This window comes from Vicugna pacos, chromosome 1 (genome assembly GCF_048564905.1).
Source record: "Vicugna pacos chromosome 1, VicPac4, whole genome shotgun sequence".
Lineage (NCBI taxonomy): Eukaryota > Metazoa > Chordata > Mammalia > Artiodactyla > Camelidae > Vicugna > Vicugna pacos.
In genome coordinates, this window is record NC_132987.1 from 94,567,573 (window position 1) to 94,579,576 (window position 12,004).

At 37.3% G+C, this 12,004-nt stretch overlaps 1 long non-coding RNA gene across 3 annotated transcripts in view; it reads right to left on the bottom strand.

Moving 5' to 3' along the window:
• The window catches only part of LOC140698148 (uncharacterized), a 114,125-nt gene extending 107,647 nt beyond the window's left edge, over positions 1-6,478 (bottom strand). For all 3 annotated transcript variants that reach the window (XR_012075693.1, XR_012075692.1, XR_012075694.1), the window contains exon 1: positions 6,228-6,478. This is a non-coding gene — a long non-coding RNA (uncharacterized lncRNA). The remainder of the gene's footprint in view (positions 1-6,227) is intronic.
• Positions 6,479-12,004: the final 5,526 nt, after the last annotated feature.

The following is a 12,004-nucleotide window of genomic DNA, read 5'->3' on the forward strand; positions in this document are numbered from 1 at the left end:
CTGTTCCAATTTTAAGAGAGAATTCTTGATAACAGAATTGCTGTGTTAAGTATTTGTTTAAAGCTAAAGCAGAAAAACCACTCATGAGTAACACAGGCAGTTAAATGGTACCATCTGGAGCAAGAGGCATCTGTAAGTATCCTTATTTAAGAACCAGTTTACAAATAATAACAGACCCGTGGAATTAAGCAGTTAGCTCCTTTGTCATTTATAACAGCATTCAAGGGAAATAGCTTGCTCCATTGCTTTTAAATCTTCACAAACAGAAATACCAGGGTATTTTGGCTTTTTTCCTTGGAAATAACAAGATGAGGATCTATCTCTTAAATTAATAATATTAAGAGTAACAGATAATCCAGTTCCCTGTTCTCCAGTTTCATAGACATGAACAAGGAATAAATTTTCACATTCAAAAAAGAAGAGCAAGGAAATTAAACTTATCTGGATGACGGTGCAAAAAAGAAAGAAGAGATGCATTTTTGAAAAAAAAGAATCAAAAGATTCACTTCATAACAAATAGAAATATTGTATAAATCAAAGTTTCTACTCATTATTTGTTGCAAATTATGTTTTCACTTTATAGTTTGCTTGTCTGCATAACATTAATCAAAATCAGATTTTTATTATTTTGTACTCTATATGGCACTTTGTATGTTCTCAAAGAATATTTGTAGAATACATAAATTTAGGTAAAAATAAATATAGAGACAGACATAGGCATAGAAATGACAAAGAGTACAATCAAAGACTATTCTTTTACAGAAAGAAATGCAAAGCAATTGGTAGACCTAGGAAGTCATAGCTCCTTAGGGCGATGTTTTCCTATCTTAAAATGGTAATATTTGTGCTGTACACTGCACTGCAAGGTAAACAGACAGATACTGCTCAAGACCAAAGAAGACTGGTCAGCGGCAATTGGCGGTACTGCTCTGGCCACTGGAGGCCTTGCAAGGCCATACCCAGGCCTGTGGGGATCAAAATCTCTGCTAACTGTGCCCAGACTCTAAAATCTTCTCTTTCATTTGCATTCTATTTGTCAATTGTATAGAATTTATTGAAAGTAGCTTTTGGGGGAGAATTTATTTGTGCACCTCCCTTCAGTCAGTATTAAACAAGCATTTTAATATAAAGGCCCCTAGGCTCATTTGTGGAACCCAAGTAACTCCTATACCTGGCATCTATTATCATCCCAACATTGTTTTGTTTTGTTTTTTTACCTCCATAGAAAAAAAACAACTTTTTAAAGACAATTAGATTAAATATGTACAATACCATTGTTAAACTATACGGAAATCACACATATACAGTCTGTAAAAAAAGAAAAAAATTCTGAGGATCCTAAAACTATCAGTAACTTATGAATTTATATCTTTTATTATCACACTTTTCCCTAGTGTAATGTAAATCTCATATTCTGAACTTAAATATTTCCTCTCACACTCTTCTTAAAAGAGGACCACATCAGTGTCTCTGAGAGTTAAAGAAGTTGTGATAGTCAGGAGGAGAGGGGTTGAGAACTGCAAAAATGTAAATACTGTAGAGCAAACGAACAAATCACCCAGAAGGAAACACACACACACACACACACCACATCAATATTGAACATTAGATTGTTCCTCACTTCCATGAAGAAATAGCCCAAGTCTCTCTGGTTTTTTCTCTTAATAGTTATTTTATAATACTTACACATAAAATATTATGGTAAATAGTTATTTAGCTAGAATTACTTTTTAATTTTAACAATAGCTGTCTGATAATGCTTCTTAAGCATTTTCATATGGATATTTTCTGTACAAGTTGTATATATTTGAGAGGATACTGACTCCACCAATGCGCCTTCAAACAGTCAATGGTTTAGAATGGATAACAGGACAGCACAACCCAAATCCTAAGTTTAAATTCTTAAATTCTTACAGGAAATAACATTCTTTTCTTTTCCACACTCAGCATCCTTTTTCTTTTCCTCCCTGATCCCTTGGCTCCTTGCAGACCTCCATCCCTATGCACAAATAGCATTAAGGGACTTTTCAAGTCCCTTTTTTAAATTTAAATTTTTTATTTACTAAAGATGGTGGTTAAAGACTAGATAAGGAGATACAGAAACATTTTAGCTATGTAAATTCCATCTCTTCTCCTCAGGTTCTGCCCTATCACTGGGATTTTGTGTTGTCTCATAAAAATACAATTATTTACATATAATTAATAGATTGAAGGGAACATAGGAGGAAGGGTTAATATATCAGTTATAGTTCAAAATATAGTGACAAAATAGTCTGGAATATGTAAGCAACTCAGCTTTGCCCCACTTCCCCTGTTCTGTTACTAAACATCTGTTCCATCAAATCTCTTGCCCACCTTGGGAGCTAGAAAATGGTGGGATTGGGAAAAATTCTCCAAAGCTTAGTTTCATCAAACTTCCTTCATGTTCAGTAGTTGTGCTTCAGTGAGTAGGTGGCCCTAGGTGACTTTTCCACTATATTCATATATTGTCCTTTGTGCTTTTAGCTTTTTCAGAGTGCTTTCTTTTTTTTTTTTTTTTTCTTTCATCTCATGGTTCCAACATCAATTTGGGCACCTGGAGTGACTATACCATATATTGTGCTTATCACAGCTTACACAGAACTTCCTATTTTGGTACCATTTAAGATGTTCTTTGTACGTTGTGACACATTTTGACAATTTGGGCAAAGAGAAAGAAAGCATTCACTAATACAGAATATTTGCAAATAGGTACAGTAAGCTAGCTTTACATAATGCTACTAGAAATCAAAAGGTTTAATTTACAGAATGAATGACTAAATAATGCAGTCTTTAAATATGGAGAAAAAATAAGCCCTCTAAAACTGAAAAGCAACTTGGGCATTGGTGAGCTTTTTTGCATAAATTCCTTAGAAGCTTTTATAAGCTCATCTTTCTTCCTCAAGGTAATTATGTTGAAAAGAAACTTGCAAAAAGCTAAATAATTGATCTGTACAAGCTTAAATGGAAAAAACTTATACTTGTTTATCATGGGTGGGGACTGTAAATGCATAAATATGATTGAAGCATTTATTACACTTGGAAGGATGGTGTTAATGGGGAGACCTTCTGATGGTCATGCTAGCTGCTTTCTAAGAACAATAGATTCATTAAATTAATCAGTGGTTGATTGTGGGGGTTGTTTGACTTGACATTTTTAGGTCTAGCACTAACTCAAATTTTAGTATTAAGTTGTAAAATAGAGTTCTAAAATTGTAATATGAAAATAAACTTCATAAGAATAAAAGTAATGTCATAACCAGTGTCTGATTCCTCTAATGAACATATAATTTCCACAGAAGCAGTGATATGTGCAAATACACACACCACACACACACAAAATCTGCTTTCGAAGTCCTTATGTAATTGCGTGAGAAGGGAAGTGGTTATATCAAATCATTCAGTTTCTAAATTATGTCTGGTTTAAACTAATATTAAAATATGTTTGAGAAGCCTGAGTCTTTCAATTTATATGAAGAAGATACACTCACATCAATTAATAAGAACCACTTATACAAACTTACTCTAGGCTAGATTCTGCACTAACCATTTTATGGGTAAATGTACATTTAAATATCTCAAGAAATGAATGAGATATGTTCTATCATTGTTCCCACTGCACAGTTGAGAAAACAAAGCAAACAGAGTTTAAGGGATTCAAAACTTGTTAGGCTCAGAGATGACACTCTGAATATTGAACTACACTGTCTTTAGGTGCACCTGTTACAGCAGAAATGTTTTATGTAGCTAAAAGATTGAAAGCATGCCTGATTATTTACATGGTAGATGAAGGCCAGAGTGTGTGGTAGTATCTGGATCATCTACATGGCAGAAAAAGGATCCAGGGGCACTGAGAGCTTGTCTGTCCCATTCACGCACTGTTGTTTCCTCTCACCTAGACCTAGAACACTACAGGGAACAAAGTAGCCACTTAGTTGATTTTAATGAATGAATAAATCCCACCAGATAATCACTGGTGCTTACTGTCAGACTGAAAGTCCCCCAGGTTTTTAGTTATGAACATGTTGGTCCCACTAGTGATAAAACAGAAAGTATTAATTCATTTTATACATATAAATACCTAGAAAAAACAAACAAGAAAGAATAGAAAAGACAAAGGAAAACTGCCGAGTGTGTCTTTGTCTAAATATAGTCATCCAAGCTTCCCTTTAAATCTAAAGTTCTAGAAGTCTAAGGGGAATAAAGTAAGAACAGCTTCTCTTTTTGTTCATTCTCTTCTTTCCCTTTTATCCTCCCCTGCCACCAGCCAGGCTTTTTGGGCTAAATATATCAACTTGTTTTACTCTTTCTTGTTTTTGTTGTTGTTTTCCCTGAAAGTGGAAAGAAACAGATATTCCAGCTGAGTTCCATTTATTCAGACATGAAATACAAATATCTATTTCATCTTTCTTCAAACCTCCTACATCCCCACTTTAAACTCATAGTGAAACCAAATATTTTATTGAGAAAATAGATGCAATCTGACAAAATCATCTCATTTTAACAGATTCACCAATCTGCCAGTGTGCCGTATATTTGGCCTCTTCTCTGTCTATGCTCCTACTAAGGAACCGCCTCCCTTGTCGTCATCCCAATTCATGGGATGTTTATTTAAAGGCAATTGTCCTGCAATTATCCTTTTGATCTCCTGCACCATTAAGTTCTCCCTCACTCTAAAACCATTCCATCAGCATGCAGACAGGCCTTAATTGCACCCATTTTAAGAAAGAAAAAAACCTCACTTGAGCCTAAATCTGCTCTTTTCTTACAGCAAAACTTCTTGATTGAGTATATTAGGAAGTCTCAACTCCTTCACCTCCCATTCTTACCTCGCATCACTAACATGATTAATACTTTTTAATAACCCCTATTGCACTTAGAAAAAACCCACAGCTCATACAACTCAACATCAAAAAAACAAACAACCCAATTAAAAATGGGCAGAAGATCTAAATAGATATTTCTCCAAAGAAGACATCAAGATGGCAATAGGTACATGAAAAGATGCTCAATATTGCTAATTATTAGAGAAATGCAAATCAGAATTATTGTGAGCTATCACCTCACATCAGTCATAATGGCCACCATCAAAAAGTCTATAAATAATAAATGCTGGAGAGGGTGTGGAGAATAAAGAACCCTCTTACACTGTTGGTGGGAATGCAGTTTGGTGCAGCCAGTATGGAGAACAGTAGAGAGGTTCCTTAAAAAACTTAAAATAGAGAAGTTATCATGTGATCCCCAGTCTCACTCCTGGGCATATATCTGGAGAAAACTATAATCCAAAAAGATACTTGCACCTCAGTGTTCATAGCAGCACTATTTACAATAGCCAAGACATGGAAATAATCGTTGCTAGATGATTAGATAAATAAAATACACACACACACACACACACACTGGAATACTACTCAGCCATAAAAAGGTGAAATAATGTCATTTGCAGCAACGTGGATGGACCTAGATTTTTATACTAAGTGAAGTAAGTCAGAGAAATAGAAATGTATGATATTGCTTATACATGGAATCTAAAAAATGATACAAATGAACTTATTTACAAAACAGAAACAGACTCACAGGCATAGAAAAGAAACTTATGGTTACCATAGGGAAAAGGGCAGGGGGAGGGATAAATAAGGAGATTGGGATTAATATATACATACTACTATGTATAAAATAGATAAACAACAAGGACCTACTGTATAGCACAGGGAACTATATTCAATAGCTTGTAATAACCTATAATGAAAAAGAATATACGTATGTGTGTATCACTGAATCATTTTGCTGTACACCTGAAACTAACACAATATTGCAAATCAACTATACTTCAATTTAAAAAACGAAAAGGAAAAAAAGAAATAAAAATCCAAATTTCTCACTATGACCTGTATTTTTAAAGAACCTGGCTTCTACTTACATTTTCCCATTTCATCCTCCCCCAATCCCACACGTTATGCTCTGCATACCCTCATCTTCCCCTCTCCCTTGAAAAACAAAGTTCTTCCCCACCTCAGGGCCATTACCTGCTACTTGTTCTTCCTGGAACACTTAACTTCCTAAGTATTGAATAGCTAGTTACTTTTCATTTAGGTCATATCAAATATTATCTCTTTAGAGAGGCTTTCCTGACCTCACTATGTAAGAGACTTATATTACTTTTCCGTAACTAGGTAACAGATCATCTCAAAATTTTGTATTTCTCTCACTATTTCAGTTAGGACTTCAGAAGAGGCTGGGTTGGATGTTCTGCCTCAGGATCTTGAAGTTACAGTCAGATGCCAGCTGGGGCCACAGTTCTCCGAAGGCCTGCGTGAGACTGCTGATCCACCTCCATGATGGCTCACTCATGTGACCAGAAAGTTTATGTCTGCAAGCTGGTTCCTCTCCGGATGGATATCTCCAAGGAACTGTTTGTATGTTTTACAACATGGAGGTTGGTTTTCTCCCAGAGCAAGCAGTCCAGGAGATCAAGGCAGAAACTGAAATGCCTTTATGACATAGCCTCAGATGTCACACACCTTATCCTATTGATCTTACTGACCAGGCATGATTAAAGATGGAAGTGGTGTATACAAACATGTGAATACTGAGAGGTCACTTTGGAGCTTTCTTTGTTTTGTTTTGTTTTGTTTTGTTGTTGTCTTGTTACTTAAATGTTGTCATTTGTTCTTCATTTTGAATAAGGATTCTTTGATACTCTACTAAGTTTAGTAGAGTGGCAGAATACAGCAGGGTCTTGAGCAACACTTTTTCCCTTTTTAGCATGCAGATGCTAAGAGAATAAAAAAATATTTCCCAGATTTCTTTGTGACTAAGCTTCAAGATAGGATTTAGTTTTACCCATCCAGGCATACTGGCATAAGTTCCTAATTTAGAACTTAGTCACATGGAAAAATAGGCAATATAAGATCCATATCACTGATCTGCCATATTACTAATATGGTTTCTGACAGATGTGGCTATTCTGGTGCAAGTACTTATAAGAGCAGCTTCCTGATTCAGCATATTTCTGATCACAGAAGAGGCAGCAGCTGTCTGGGTACTTGATATGGTTTTGGATGTTGTCATAATATTCAGCATTGAGTCTCTTTTTTCAGCCCTCCCAGTGATTTAGGAGCTACCATTATCTTTTAATAAATCACTTTCTGCTTTCATTAGCTAAAGTTCTGTCATCTGTAACTAAAAACCCTGATCACTTTGAGTTGCATTAGCTGTGTCAGCCAAAATAATACCTAGGCAGTCTCAGATGGGTATGTATGAGCATGTGTATGTGTGTGTATGCCTTATATATAAGTGGCTATGTCATAACAGCTATGTCATCTGTGAAGAGCAGTACCTACAGGAACTTTCATCCCTTCCTTTCCTCCCTATTGTGGCTTTGGAATTTTTCTCTTGATTTCCTTTGCTGCTTCTGTCAACTAACACTTCCTGTTACTTATGTCCAAGTTCACCCAACAATAGGGGAGTTAACATTTGCAAGGAAGACACAATTAAGAACTGTGTCCATTTGACACATCCTAGTCCCTAAGTTCTAATGTACTGTTCTTATCAGGGAAAAGATAGTATCTCAAACTCAGACACGTCCCACTTTTCTATCCTTTTTTTCCTTCACCTCAAGATACTAGATCTTTTCCTCTGCTGTAATAAAATGCCCAAGAAGGTATCAGTCAAGATTTGTTCTGAAATATAAACTCATCTAACTTCAGTATTCAAAAATTATCATTAACGGTCATATGTTCCATAGATAGATTCAAATAGAGAAAAATAGTTCTAAAATTTGTTTCTCCATGGGTTTTCAAGGAGAGGCATAAGTAGAAAGCAAAGTAGGCATAAGCAAACAGCAAAGCAGGAAAAAATTTCTACCTAACTTCCACTTCTTAACTTTCTTGTACTTATTAGCTGTTAAAGGCTCTAGAAAAATCGCAAAAGTCCCATGAGCTTGAGTAACACAAATGATATTGGGACTATGTGAAAAAGTTAAACAGTAACACCTGAAAAGTTTAACTGTTTAACATGCTACATAGGAAATGCCATGGCCTCTGTATCTCCCCAGTGGGGCAGTTGTTTTTAGTCTAGGCTTTTCCCAAAAAAGAGACCTTAAAACACTACTCCTATAGTCACAACATGCATAAAGAAAGCAGACAAAGATTTCCCAGGATGGAATGAAGAGTACTGTAGAATCACACAGTTCCAGCCAGCATTTGGCAGAGCATAACAGAGAAGATGAAAACCTCCCATCGTGTTCAACTGATAAAGACTCAGTACTTAAAGAGCGCTTTGAAGATGTGCACAATAAAATACCAGTGTAATGGGGTGCCTGGAATGCCTGGTGAGGCAGGGTTTTCATTTGTTTTACAGAGCAGAGTACCAGCTGCTTCTCTGTTTAGGCAGGGGTAAAAAAGTCATCTTAAAGCCATTCTTCTCTACTCTGTGCAGTTATGCAAATGTAAGGCATAAAGTCATTCCTCACTAAACAAATCTTCTGTTAGACTTAGCAGAGCCGCACCTAATTCTTGGTAATCAGCATCTCAGAAGTGGGTGCACCAATTTACATAAGGAGCCCTTGGTGAATGAAGGAGGCAAAATCTCAACCACTTTCCCCTGAGACTGGAAATTAAGGAAACCTGTTCAGTGGAGAGAGAGAGCCATGACTAAACTCTGCTGGCATCCCAGAGGTCTTAAGGGGAATTTGCTGGGAGGAAGAAGGAGACTGGATGGTTGACCTGGGTGCAGCGGGATTCCTTAAGGAGGGAAGGCTATAATTATCCTGGTCTAGGACTCCAGAAAGCTTAGGGCTCAAATATGGAGCACCAGCATAGTTTGCATAAAGATCTGAACCATCTCATGCACCTTCACTGGAGAACGAAGAATGTTCAATAGTAACTCTATGGTAGTAATTATACAGTGAACTGATTGGACCCTTCTGGTATTTCCTCTTTCCATTTGGCTTTCAGAAGCAGCACTGACTTGTGGGCCATATCAAGGCCTTGAAGGACCAATGTCTTACTGACGTAGTTTATATTTGTGTACAGACTGCTTAGAATTTTATTGTTGAAATATTATGGTGCAAGATGATGCTAATAACAGAGTAAGAAATTGAATCTAGAACCCAGATCTAGGAGAAATGCTAAAGAGAATTTTTACAGTCATATAAGGTAATTATTTCAGGGCTTTAGGGGATGGTTAAGGTTTAAGAAACTTGGTGTGGTGGACAGAGCCTAATATGACCACAAGTAGTTTCTACCTCCTGATGTCTCCTTGTGTCCATGTCTTTATGTAACCTCCCCTTCTTGAGTGTGTATATTAGAATATGTGTATCATATTCTAACCAACAGAATATGGCAAAGGTGATAGGACGTCACTCACATGATTATATTACACAAGATTCTGGTTTAGACTGAAGAGAGGAAGTCTCCTTGCTGGCTTGATGAAGTAAGCAGCCATGTTGAGGAAGTCTATGTGGCAAGGATCTAGGAGTGGCCTCTAGGGACTACAAGCACCCTCTGGGACCTGAGGATGGCCTCCAGATGACAGCCAGCAAAGCCAGCCTCAGTCATATAGCTATAAGAAAATGAATTCTGCCAACAGGGTAAATGAACTTCAAAGTGGATTCTTCCCCAAATGAGAATTCAGGTGGACACCTTGCATGCAGCCTTATGAAACAGAGGACCCATTAAATCTTACCCAGACTCCCAACCCACAGAAACTGTGAAATGAGAAATATGTGTTATTTTAAGCAACTAAGTCTGAAGCAATTTGTTACATAGCAATAGAAATCTATTACACTATTATACTTGGTAACCCCCAATGAGCACTTCCCTGGTCTTGCAGGCTCCACTTTGGACAGGCAGATGACCCTTGATCCCAGCAGGAAATCCAAATATGTTTCCTGAGAGGAAACTGGAATCCTGGAGAAGCCTCATTAGGGAACTTCCTCCAAACTAGTCTGTTCTCATGTAGCTTGATGAGAACGCATTTCCTGAGCTTTTTGCATACAGCATAATTCTATAAGCTGTAACATAAAGCTCTTTTTTTATCAGTTCTCAAAAGTCTATGGAACTAACTCATGTCTCTTTCTTTATGGCAGAGGACACATAGTTCCTGGGATTACAAGGTGTTATATGTTGAATGTTTGTGTTCCTCCAAAATTTGTATGTTAAAACTCTACCCTGCGATGTGATGGTATGAGGAGGTGGGCCTTTGGAGGGTAATTAGGATTAAGTGAGGTCATGAGGATGGAGCCCTAATGAATAGGGTTAGTGTCCTTAAAAGAGTCATGAGGAAGCTTGCTTCCTCTGGTCCATGACAAGACACGAGGAGGAGAAGCTGGCAGTCTGCAACCCAGAAGAGGGCTCTTACCAAAACTCGACCACCAGTCCCGGCACCCTGATCTCACACTTGACTTCTAGCCTCCATAATTGTGAGAAATAAATTTCTATTGTTTATAAGCCATTCAGTCTATGGTATTTTGGTTATAACAGCCTGAATGAACTCAGTAACAGGGGATAGAAGTGAAGGTCTAAGTGAAGAAAAAGAATATTAAAATAGAGGAACCATTTACCTGATGCCCACCTCTTACTTCCTGTGGTTATCATCCATTAAAAAATCTCTAGTGTGGTGTTCAAAGAAATGGTGTTCATCCTCAAAGGAGTGGTGTTAATAAGGAACCCACATGATATTGGGTTATGTGTAAAGGAGACTTTCAGTGAGGTATACTAGAACTCATGTACATATTCACAAGAACTCAGTGATTAATTGGGAAAATCAGAGAGGTCCTCAAAGACACATCAGATACATACCCTTTATGTATAATTTATATGTGGTCAGCTGTATATAGTTTCATTATAGTTGACCATTGAACAACACACGTTTGAACTGTGTGGGTCCACTTATATAAGGATATTTTTCAATAGTAAATAGTACAATATTATGCGATGGGTCATTGGTTGAATTCTTAGATGTGAACCACTGATATGAATCCTGGATAGGGAGGGCTAATTATAAGTTATATGCAGATTTTTGACTGCACAGAGGGTCAGCACCCCTAGCTCCCATGTTGTCCAAGTGTCAAATGCAACCATTTTACTAATCTTATTTCTTATCACAAGAATTAATTTATTCCCCACTCTGACATTCTCAGATTTCTATCATTCAACAAAAGCCTCTCATATCCTTACTTACCTCCTAAGCCTCTGAGAAAACTCCTGGAAAGTCTCTTTCCTTCCCATTTTGTCTGCCTTTTCCCTGCACAAGTTTAGGCTTCAAGAGAAAACAAAGCAACAAAAAGTAGAGTGGGAATAGGAGCTGCCTTTGGGGTCCTAACCTCTTCAGAACTGAGCTCTGCCCATAAAGGTGGTCAAAAACTCCACATAGCAAGGGAGTCAGAACTCAGAACACAAAATCTGTCAACCTTCCTAAGTACTAGGGGGTAGCTAGCAACAAGACGTTTTACATCTTCCAACTTTACTGGTGAGAACAAAGCACAAATTAATTTAATATCAATAGAATATCTTGCCAGTTCATCCCAAGTTTAATAACCCCCTCATGGCTATTTTTATATATAGATACCTCAAGGAGTGGCCAATATTGCATTGGTGTTCAGAATAAACTAAACAAGGTAAGCAGTGATATTTACGTAACACTGGGGGTTCTTCCTCAGTGTGGCACAAGTTACAGATGCTTCAGGAAAAAGAGAGGAAGAGAACTGTTTTACTAGAAACAGTAGGTAGTGGTACAGAAATAGAAATAGGCAGGTAAACCCCTGAAAGTAGGGGGTAGAGGGGAAAGAAAACATTTAATCTTCCCCCTTCCAAGCTTCTGTCCCGCTCCTGTATCACTGTGTAGACTTTGACTTTTCTCAGGCTGACTCCCAGGCAACAGGTTATTACCATTGCCTTTTGGGATATAGGTTAATAACTGTTCCCACTGCCCAGTCCTTAAGGAGAGGAACATCTTCAGTTTTATTGCTATTGGGGTGATGACT